General features: G+C 44.3%; 1 protein-coding gene across 1 annotated transcript in view; it reads left to right on the top strand.

Annotated features, from left to right (window-relative positions):
- Positions 1-12212, top strand: part of LOC141191520 (uncharacterized) — a 1025631-nt gene that overhangs the window by 909795 nt on the left and 103624 nt on the right. The window lies entirely within an intron of this gene.

Raw genomic sequence — 12212 nt, 5'->3', positions numbered from 1 at the left:
CTTAAAGACAGTTGTGGAACTCTTTCCAGTATATCTGACCAGTGATTTTCCTCTATGGGTCCCATTACACTCTCCCATTTCTCTTTTGATCGCATCAGCTGGTTTGTCAACATAATGTGTAAGAGAATGTTATAAAGTAATGAGATCAGTCCACGAGAACTGTGTAGATTAGTTATTCTCTGTATTATTGAGTTTCGGGGTACCCCTCCTTCCAAAACAATGCTTTCCGCCCAATATGCGTGCCTAAATTGTAAGTATTTATAGAATTCAGATGGAGGTAACCCATATTCACTTTGCAGCTGTGAGAATTCCTTAATCACATCACCTGTCAGTACCTTATTAAGTCTGTTTAAACCCTTGTCGCTCCAGGAGCCAAATCCCACCAGTTGGTATAGATTTGGAAGCCATAGAGTTTTCCATAATGAAGTAAATTGTGAAACACCTTCTATTCCTTGTAATTTTTTCACTGTCCCCCAAAATTTGTGACATAACAGCATAGTCGGTATTTTGCCTCCAAGTGTCCCAAACTCATGTGCCTCCAATACCTCATAGAGTTTATCGGATTGGAAATAATGCTGTAGCAACATACGCTGAGCTCCCCCTCCCCCAGGGTCGTCCTATCCCCGAATATGTTGAAGCTGAGATGCCACATAATATACCCATGGGTTAGGAACTGCAAGCCCTCCCATTGTTTTGTTTCTTTGCAATGTTTCCAGTTTAATTCTCGGAGTCTGTTTGCCCCATATTAATTTTCTAAACTCCTGACTGACTTTAAAGGAAAACCTCCGATTTATCCATATTGGGGAGTTGTGTGGAACATACAGCAATTGTGGCATCCAGATCATTTTGACCAGGTTAGCACGGCCCACCACCGACAACGGTAACTTATACCATGTGCCTAGTTTACCTCTAAATTTAATTAAGACTGGATCAAGTTTCAACTTCTCATAATCATTTATTTTTGCCGATATATTGATGCTAAATATTTAAACTCCGATACCACTTGTAAACCCTAATTAATGTAGTGGGAAGCATTCTCATCTATAATATCCAATGGAAGTATAACTGATTTGCTCCAGTTTATCTTCAGACCAGAGTATTTTCCAAATGTTTCTATCGTTTCCATTGCTATAGAAACTGCGTATAATACGACCTTCTCTTCACTATTCCCTCTATGAAACCCAACTATTCCTGGATGCTCCCTGATAACCGATGCCAGGGGTTCAATGGCCAATGCAAAGAGCAGGGGGGACAACGGGCACCCCTGGCACTTACCTCTACTCAGTCCAAAAGCCAGGAAGAGGTGTCCATTTACCCGTATTCTAGCCATCGGCCTACTATATAGCAATTTAACCCATGAAATAAAACTAGGTCCTATACCAAACTTTTCCAACACGGCCCATAAATATTCCCATTCAACAGAATCACATGCCTTAGCGGTGTCCAGAGAACATACTGCCCCGTCCCCATCACCATCCACCAGCAATTGGAGATTAAGAAACAATCTCTGGATATTAACCGCTGTGGATCTAGCAGGCATGAAGCCTGACTGGTCAGTATGAATAACTGTAGAAATTACTGTATTCAATCTAGACGCCAGAACCTTCGCAATAATTGTAACATCAGTTGACAATAAAGATATGAGTCTATATGAGTCAGGGATTAAAGGGACCTGGTTTAGGTATGACTTCTATCACCGCCTCTTGCATTGAATGGGGTAGGGTTCCCCCCCTCACCGCTTCATCGAAGGTAGCCAGTAAGTGGGGAAGTAGAATATTTCCAAATTTTTTATATATTTCTGTGGGAAGCCCATCTAGTCCTGGCGATTTGTTATTAGCTATAGAGGCTACTGCCATTTGTAACTCCTCCAGCGGTAGTGGTCTAGTTAAAAAATCTTGATCTTTACTGCTGAATGTCGGTAGTTTGATTTCCCTCAAGTAGGATGAGATTTGTTCTTTATTAAATTGCAGTTTGGATGTATATAGATCTTTATAAAATTCTAGCAGGTTGTTTGAGATCTGGTCAGTCTGGTTTACTACCGCTCCTTCCCTGTCCTTCAAAGCACCAATAAAAGAACTCCCCATCTGGGCTCTTGCCATCATGGCCAGTAAGTGTCCTGCCTTCTCCCCCTCCTTGAAGAAGTGTGTCTGGGCAAACATGCGTTTATTTTTAGCTTTTTCCTTGATATGTGTGGTGTACACTTCTTGTGCCTCTCCCCACTCCATCAGGTCCTCTTTTACACCGGTTAGTACAAATTTCTCTTCTGTAGATCTAACTCTATCCCTTAAACCTCCCCGAACTGTTTTGTCTTAGTTTTGGATCTGTTAATGGCCTGTATTAAGACTCCTCGTAAGCACGCTTTCATGGCATCCCATAATGTGTTTTGCGACACTTGTTTGTCCTTTTCCTTAAAATAATGTTCTAAGGTCGATGTGATCAGCGTAATATCTATAATTTGAAGCCGATATAGTCAGAGAATCCAGCGGCCGGGGTGAAAAACAAAGAGTAGTCAGCAAGGGTGAATGATCTGATAGCGCTCTGGGTAAATATTCCACTGTTCTTACCAAGGGGGAAATATGTTCTGTGCCCAATACCATATCAATACGCGACAAATGTTTTATGTGTCTTAGAATAGCAGGAAAATTGTCTAGTGTTAGGATATTTGAGACTCCATATGTCCACTAATGATAGGTCTGATAGTATTTCTCCAAACATAGTTATGGGGCAGTTTTTGTAGCAGGGTCTGATTAATATCTATCCCAAAAGGGATGAACAACATTATTGAAATCTCCCATGTAAAGGACTGGGACTCCTGGTATCTTATTCATTAGTGGACCATTATTTTTCAAAGTAATGTTGTTATATGGAGGAGGAACATAGACTGCCACAAGTAGAATTTATTTTGTAAATATTTTACAGTGGATGCCCACAAATCTGCCTTCTCCATCTATCTTGGAATCAATTAATTCAAAAAGGATAGTCCTATGTACTAGGATGCTAACCCCCCCCTAGAATATGTGGAGAAGGTAGAGTGGAAGCTGTGGCCAATCCATGAATATTTCATGCCCACATCAGTTTTTTCCAAAGTGCGTTTCCTGCAGACATATCACTGCAGGCAGGTGATCCCGGATATGTTCCATGACCGCCGCTCTCTTTAAGGAGTCCCCCAGACCTCTGACATTCCATGAGAGGAATTTTACTTTATCAGCCATGATATCTAGTTATATATGGATTGAAAAATACAGGTGACTTGTGCGGTATCCCTCCTTTCTCTTCCCTTTTATAACCCTCTTTACAGTATTTCCACTTAGTCGGCTTGACCGCTAGTATTTGCAGAACCAGATAATAAGTTATAGAAACAAAACCCCACAAACACATTTAAACAAACATTAATCCATCCATTCAATCATGATGAAGAAAGTCACCAGTCCATCCTGTAGCCGTATATAAGGCAAGCGAACAATCAACTTAAAACTAAAAGGGTCAAACACTTCCTGGGGGCCTGCAATATTCGGATATAGCTCAGGATAGTTGTGTCCACTGGGCCGTGGGTTAGGCAGCAAAGGATATGACCCCAACAGTGAATCGGGAAACTCCGATGGCATGTATCTTTAATTATCCAGGTTCAAAGTTACTGATTTTGACGGATCCTCTGCTCATTCAGATCAATTCAACGGAGTGCGTCTTTCGGATGTTCAAAAAAGAAAGTCTCTCCCAGAGCCGCCACTCTAAGTTTCGCAGGATAAATAATGGAGTATGAGGTTTGCAGACTGCGCAGCCTTCGTTTTACATCAAGAAACTGCGCCCTACGTTTTAAAACTTCAGTGGAGCAATCGGGAAAAAGGGAAATTCTTTGACCGTTAATAGAGAGATGTCCCCTTTATCATGGGCAGCCTTAAGGATAGCATCTCTGTCTATGTAGTTCAGCAGCTTTATTAATACTGGACGTGGAGGAGCTCCCGGTGGCAGTGGCTGGATTGGCACCCTGTGCGCCCTTTCTACAGCAAAGAGGGCAGACAGGCAATCAGTCCCAAACAAAGAACGTAACCATGTCTCAAAGTACTCGGATTATTGATGTTTTTTCAGGGACATCAATCTCTCTTATATTATTTTGCCTGAATCTGTTCTCCAAATCATCTGTTTTAGCTAATGGGGCCATAATCTGTTCGTCATGTCCCTGATTATCTGAGGCTGTTTATCCTCCAGATCACTGATTCTGCCCTCTGCTGCTGTAGTGCGGTCATTAACCTTTTGTATCCCTTGCCTCATGTAAGAAAGTTCTTCTTTAATCTCTCCCATCTGTCTGTTAAGTGAGGCTAAAGCAGGTCCATACTGTGTTACAGCTATAAACACATCCTTTATCGTGGGCTCATTAATGTGCTGATTTGTATTATGGTGGGAAGGAGTGATTTCTGGCTGAGGCTGTGGGGCACTGGAACTTTCAGAGTCATTTTCATCAGTGTCATTAATTGTTTCTCTGTGCTCTCAGAGAAATTCAGACACCTCAATGATTTGTGTCTGTGCCTCATTGACAGTGCTGGCTCCTGTGTCTGGAAATGTAGCAAATCCAGCCAGCCTCAGGGCTGAGCCTGCAGCCACTGACTTCCCTGTTCTTCTACCTGTTGCAAAGGAGCCTGCGTCATCTTGGATGCCTCCATTCCCTCCTGCTGCTGCTCCCCGTCGTCTCGCCGCCGCTATTCCAGCCATGATCGCTCCTCCTATGCACACCGGTAAGTGCTAGGATGTGTATAGAAGGGGTAATACCGCTTTTTATGAAGTTAGGGGCCCAGTGGATCCTCCGGCAATCTGCTTATTCCAGCAGCTCTTCTAACACACTTCCATTCACATGTATGGCCAGGCCACGCCTCCAAGGTTGGTTTATTATTTTACCTTTATTACAGGTGACATTGGATTCGGGACTAGGTGTAAGCTGAGTTTATGGTGTTTTTTATTTTTATTTTTTTTTTGCAGGGGAGAACATCAGGGACAAGGTGTAGGCGAGTGTAATGTGTTTATTTGAATATATTTTTTTTATTAATTTTAACATTTTTTTTTTACTTTCAGCCCAGGCCCTGGTGGATGAGAGGCTACTGCTCCCATCCAGCGGCGCCTGGGCTTGCTATTTCCTATGGCAGTTGACGTCACTGCATTCTGGGTCTTCTATCCTTGGATTACGATATCGGAGAGAATGAGACACAGGACAGGATGTATGTGTCAACAAGCTCTAACTTTATTTCAAAGCATAGGGTTTATATGCACCCTGGAGGCAGGAAAAGGATTTACCATATATGGTTCGATTATACAATTTAACTATGCAAGCAAAAAAAAAAAAACTAGTTTCTGTTCTCTTATGCCTTGAAACATTTAATTAGGCGTATCTTACTAGGAAGGACACGTCCTCTTCTAGCAAGGACACGTTATTGATACAAGGAAGGAACATTCAGCTGTTGTTGTTTTGACCTAAAGTAACTGTCAGACTTATATAGCATAGATGGGGTCTTTGAACTTGAGGGACCTCATCTTCTGCTATAACATTCCATCCTTTTGTTCCTTCATTTATCAATATGAATCTCTATATTTTCTTTTAGTACAACACTGAATACACATTAGAAAAAGCTTAAAAACCAAATAAACCGCAAGACACATTAGCAAAACCTGAAAAATAGCTTGTACTATACCAGCCAACCACCCACCGATACCTTTAAACCAATTTGCGGGATTTAGAAAGGAAAAGGTGTTTGCCCACCAGGAATCCTGATTCTTGAGGTTGGCCTCATCATAAAGCTTCCTTAATTTTACAACGTCTTCCAACTTATGCTTCAGCGTCAGTACACTAGAATTGTCTATGTAATGGCAGCATGCGAGCCCTATTATCTGGCACATCCCTCCTTGTGCTGCTGTTAAATAATCTAGTACAAGGGTATGTTGGTTCGTGACAATAATCAATTGATTCTGTACTGCAAGAGATCCGTTAACTACTTCTAAAATATCCCAAATCTGATCATCAAGATAGTCCGTAGCTTCTACTAATTTATCCCACATTTGTGTCAACATAGGGTATATAAACAATGCACTGAAAATTTTGTTTACCCCTCCCATTTGAACTATATGGGGTCTCCCACTTGGTCTTTCTTTATTGTCTGCTGATCGCTTATGCAGTGTATGTTTTGGGATAGACAAAGGATCTAGCTGGTCTGGAGTAACAATAAAAGTTGCGGGTGTCAATCTGGCTAACGTACAAGTTCCTGTTACTCCTACTGGGAGCCACTTGAAAGCCTTGTCTCCACATACCCAATACATGGATGAGGGGAGATTCCATAATGCTGAATGTTGCAGTATTAGATGGTGAACTAAATCAACAAACTTAGAAACATTTGACATCATATACCACCCAGGCCCTTGACCTATAGGGGAACAATAGCCAGCATCAGGATTGCCACACGTAGGTGCACCTTTCTGATAAGTTGAGCTTTCGTTACACTGTAGATTGCCAGGTACATTGGCACAGGTATCATTTGTCCCGTTTTTAATCCTTGTTCAGGTATTTTCCCTAGATCAGTAATTTTTGTTTTGTTACGAGGTACCCACTCCCCTCCTTTAAAAGCTAAATACAACCTGGGAATTATTTGACCCGTCAGGTTCCCTTGCCACCACGGAAATTTTGTCCATCCTACTACGGGAATCCCAACAGTGGTATTCCACAGTCTGTGTGGCATTATTGGCCCAAGTATCTGAACAGTTCACCCAAAAGTTTATCTCTTCCCATGAGACTGGGACAGCGAGAAAGGGTATGCTTGTGGACGTCACAGGGGCATGTGTACATATCCAACAATTAGCAATGGCCTGGTTTTGCTCCTTCAGTCCATCGATTAGAGCAAGATGGTGCTTAATGAATCTATTGTCGTCTCCATCTGTGGTGCTCAACCTAGTCCATGCACCTGTGGTTGTGAGTATGCAGGTAAGTATAAACAATGTCATCATTCTTTGTCCGCTGGTTCTCCTAGTATCTTTTTGCAATGGGATGCGTGGATCCAGGTCTCTTTTCCCTCTAGCTTAACGGCTGTATTTGTGGTCAGCAGAACTTGAAAGGGTCCATCAAACCGTGGATCTAGGCTTTTCCTCACGTGTCTTTTTATAACCACCCAGTCTCCAGGTTGCAGCGTATGGCTGCTAGAGTCTTGATCTGGATCTGGAAGAGAACTGAAGACATTATCATGTATTTGCTTAATCTTTTTGTGTAAAGCCCTCACGTAGGAACTTAGCACATGGTTGTTCATTTCTAATGCTTGCGGAAAGAAACACCCTAGGCTGGGTACGTTGCCAAACAATATCTCATATGGAGAGAGTCCAGTCTTTTTATTGGGCGTATATCTTACTGAAAACAGAGCAAGCGGTAAACAATCCGGCAATGGTTTTCCTGTCTCAGCCATGGCTTTCTGAATTTTTAATTTCAAAGTCCCATTCAGTCTTTCCACTTTACCACTACTTTGCGGGTGATATGGGGTGTGGAATGCTTGTTGAATTCCTAGAGCTGACATGACTTCATTCATTATTTCACCTGTGAAGTGTGTACCTCTGTCACTCTCAATTACCTCTGGTACCCCATACCTGCAGACCACCTCCGCAAGCAGTTTCTTTGTGGTTGCCGCAGCCGTGGCTTTGGCAATCGGGAAAGCCTCTGGCCATCCTGAGAACAAATCAATACAGACCAACACATATTCCCATGATCCTGACTTTGGCAACTGAATATAATCAATTTGCAGTCTCTGGAATGGATAGAGGGGCCGGGGGGGGGGGGGGGGTGTTTGGGTGGTGTTTTAACTACTCTACCCTGATTATGTGTAGCACATATCATGCACCCTTGTGTCAGGCTTTCTATACAGGTGGAGAATCCTGGTGCCACCCAATGTTTCTGCATCACACTCATCACAGCCGTTTTAGATTGGTGTGTCGGCCCATTTAGTATCTGGGCAGCCGCTGGGTACAGTGCCCTTGGAAGGCATCGTCGTGTCCCTTTCCCCCATACCCCATTTGCTTCATTCAGGCATGCACCTTCCTTTAACCACTTATCAACCTCCTCCTTTTGAGCCTGAGCCTGCATTTGGGATAAGATGTCCTCCGACACAAAGGGGTTTTTAGGGGCACTTAACTGACGTACTGTTGGCCCTTGTTGCGGCTTACAAGCTGCTGTTTTTTGCTGCTGCATCTGCCATCGCGTTTCCTCTACTCACCTGGTCGGTGCGTCTGGTATGTGCTCTTACCTTTATGACAGCTACCTTTTTGGGTGGTTGTAGTGCATCAATTAACTGCTGGACTGCATCAGCATTCTTAATGGGGTGTCCTGCTGCCGTCAGGAAACCTCTTGACTTCCATATGGGACCAAAATCATTCGCTATACCGAATGCGTACCTAGAATCCGTGTAAATGTTAACAATACTACCTTCTGCTAGTTTACAGGCCTCGGTTAGGGCCCTAAGTTCGACCTCTTGAGCCGATTGGTGTGGGAGCATTGGTTCTGCCTTGATTACTGCATTGAGGGAGACAACTGCATATCCAGTATGGAAAGTACCTGAATCGTCCTGATGACGGGATCCATCTACAAAAAATTCAAAATCTGCATTTTCTAATTCATGTTCAAATACAGTAGGTAAACCTGCCGTTTCTTGTGCCATCATTTGAACAGGGGAATTCTCTTAGTGACAGGGAGCAGGATAGACGGGGAATTGAAGGGGGTGGCAATGACATGATGTAAAAAATCAGTGTCAGTGTATGGCCAATCACCTTGCGTAATTACTGAATTGTCGGCCCCCGTATCTACTTGGAAATCGATTTCATGTCCCCCTGCACTATACAACTGGGAGTTGGGGGTAAGGAGATGAGGGGGTTCATGTGCAAGCTACCCTCATCCTATGGGGGCGTTGTTTGGTTGGCTGAAGGACCCGTACTCTAAGCATCTGGATACGGGTTGGTCCTACAGTCCTTTCTAAAATGTCCTGGCTTTTTACATCCGTAACATAGTCTCTGTCCTCCTCCTGCAGTCCGTCCTTTGCCTCTGTTGTTTCTAGGGGTAGTCTCTACTATGTGTACTCTGGCAGCTCTCTTTGCCTGCGCTATGTCATGCTGTGCCCCCTGGGCTATTCTAGCCAAATCCTCTGCTTTCACTGATCTCCAGTCTGGTCTACTTGCTTTTACCTTCTCTGCAATCCCCTTCTTTAGTCCATTCATGAAAGCACTTGCTAATACCCTCTCACTAGTCTTATTTTCGGGAATGAATCCCATTTCTGACCAAGTTCTCTTTAGTGCCCAAAAGTAATCTTTGGGGTCTTCTTCCTTACCTTGAACCCGGTCTTCTAGTGTAACCTGCCTCTCTGCCTGCCTTTCTTTGCATGCCTTTACCAACGCTGCTGCGAATAGGACTCCAGATGCTGCATCATTAGATTCTGCTTCTACGGGTCCGGTCCTATTGGCATACTGTTTTTTTGTCTCATCTATCAACCTATCATAGCGGGCTTCATCTGCCAATTTTCCCTTAATTACCCCCTGTAGATCCAACCTAGTTGCATTGTACGTATTCTGTATAGTTCTTATCATTAAGGCAAAACCCATAGGGGACTGGGACGGATCTGGCAGCTGGGAGATCAACGCCAACTGCTCTGAAGGACTCCATCGTCTATACATTAACATTGTGCGAGCTTCCTGACCTGGAACAACTGCGTCCCCCCCCCCGCTGCTGCTGCTCCCGGTGCTCCTGGCACAACTACCATCCTCATTGGGAATAGACTAGCTGGGTGGGGTCTCGGTCCTCCACATGCCACACAGATGTCTACTGTCAAGGGGTTCTGCTGTCCACATCTGGGGCAAACCCAGCAGTTAGGTTCCTGGGAATTCTGATACTGGGGTGGGGGTGACGTCGGGAGCGGACAGGGAGGAAAATCTGTCATTCCGGTTTTTGTCAGTCTGTAACATCCGTCTCCTAATTTTTCAATTTTCCTTCAAAATGAGCGCATGCATTCATCCATACATCCACTGTCTTCAGCAGACCCTTATCTTTCAGCCATCCATGATAGGAGTTAAAGAAGGATTTCCATTTCTCTCCATTCATCTCTCCATTTTCATTCATTCCCGCTTTACACAATATTTTGTCAATACCAATCGGTGCCTGTTTCCCTTCTCTGCGTACCACTAAGTCTTTGGCTGTAATGCCTTCTTTGGCATTTTGTTTCCCCATTCTTTTGGTTCTCCTCACATAGAGTAGACTCCTCAGTCACTTAAGACAATGGGCCACAAAGGTTTCTGGATCACACCACTATTAGCCTTCCAGGACTTATACGCCAGCCAGAAAAACAGACCAAAAACACCGATCCCGAGACACACCCACAACACAATCATCGGATCCATACTTTCATTCTTAAGTTTTTCCAAAGGATAGAAGGCAGGACTGACAATTTATCTGAGGGGATTCTACTGGTTCAAAGGGACCTGAGCCAGACAACAATCTGTGAATTAACTGGGAGCCGACCGCTCGGGGGTGAGGGAGTCTCTTCTATGTAGTGATATAATTTAGGTAGAATATAACAGTTATTCTTACCTCAGCGCTGTATATATCACCAACAGAGAGCTTCACTCGTCCCACGTCTCGGACCGGTCGAGCACCCCTGGGTAGATTAACTCAAGGTCCCTGTTTGGGCGCCAGCTGACGTCACTGCATTCTGGGTCTTCTATCCTTGGATTACGATATCGGAGAGAATGAGACACAGGACAGGATGTATGTGTCAACAAGCTCTAACTTTATTTCAAAGCATAGGGTTTATATGCACCCTGGAGGCAGGAAAAGGATTTACCATATATAGTTCGATTATACAATTTAACTATGCAAGCAAAAAAAGAAAACTAGTTTCTGTTCTCTTATGCCTTGAAACATTTAATTAGGCGTATCTTACTAGGAAGGACACGTCATCTTCTAGCAAGGACACGTTATTGATACAAGGAAGGAACATTCAGCTGTTGTTGTTTTGACCTAAAGTAACTGTCAGACTTATATAGCATAGATGGGGTCTTTGAACTTGAGGGGCCTCATCTTCTGCTATAACACAGTAGGCGCCGGCTGATGGTTGTAGCAGTCCCATCAGCTGGCGCCTGTGACCCGCGGTAAGATTTTTACCTCGGGTCACTATCACAGCTGTAGGATCATGCTGACATCTGTCAGCATGATCCCACAGTGCTCTGACCGCTATTAGCGCTGATCAGAGCCTGTGTTTCCTGCGCTGTCATGCAGATGACAGTGCAGGTAACCAGGTATGTTCGGCTCCCCCATTAAAATGAATGGAGTCTGTGTTCGGGTTCGGGTACTGTTCTAGTACCCGAACTTTTAATAAACTGTTCGGCTCATTTAGCCGAACCCGAACAGTCACTAGCTCGCTCACTACTAGTTATATGTAATAATGAGAAATGACACAGGGAATAAGTATTTAACTCACATACTGAAGTTTATTTAATACTTCACACAAAAGCCTGTGTTGGCGATGACCGCTTCCAGATGCCTCCTGTATGGAGAAACTAGTCACATGCATTGCTCAGATGTTATTTTGGCCCATTATTCCACACTAACACTGTTAAAATCCTGAAGGTCCCGTGGGGCATCTTCATCATCCTGGTAGATGGCAGAAAATTGGCCCTGAATGCCCTAAAGTCGCTGTAATTCTAATCCCCAGTGAGCCAATGGGATTGTAATATATGCTATTAACTGTTGTTGACCCAATAAAGTCTTATTGGAGTGTGGTCCCCTACTCTGCATTGTCGGAGTAGTGTTATACCCACGGGAAAGGAATACGGCAATCCAGGGCCGGCGTCCGCGGGCAGGTGCCGGGGCCCTGGACCATCAGGGGGGCCCACTCGTTATCGGTGCCTGGGCCGCTTTTCCGGCATCTGTGCAGGGCTGCCAGTGCAGTTCAAGCCCTGCTCTGCTATATGCAGCAGCACTGTGCGGTCAGTGTGGTGCTGCTCCACCAATCAGGCCCAGTGCTGTCACTTTCCAGACATGGCCGCGCGCTGTGCGGCTGTGTCTGGTAGTAATGACACGCAGGGGCGACACTGCACCTTTAATTGCACTTGTGTGTCGCACCTGCCACATCATTACTACCAGATACAGCCGCACAGCGCGCGGCCATGTCTGGAAAGTGACAGCACTGGGCCTGATTGGTGGAGCAGCAGCA

This window comes from Phyllobates terribilis, unplaced genomic scaffold, assembly GCF_046119375.1.
Source record: "Phyllobates terribilis strain yellow unplaced genomic scaffold, ASM4611937v1 Scaffold_47__1_contigs__length_9908305, whole genome shotgun sequence".
Classification (NCBI taxonomy): Eukaryota; Metazoa; Chordata; class Amphibia; order Anura; family Dendrobatidae; genus Phyllobates; species Phyllobates terribilis.
This window is presented reverse-complemented; position numbering and strand designations above follow the sequence as displayed.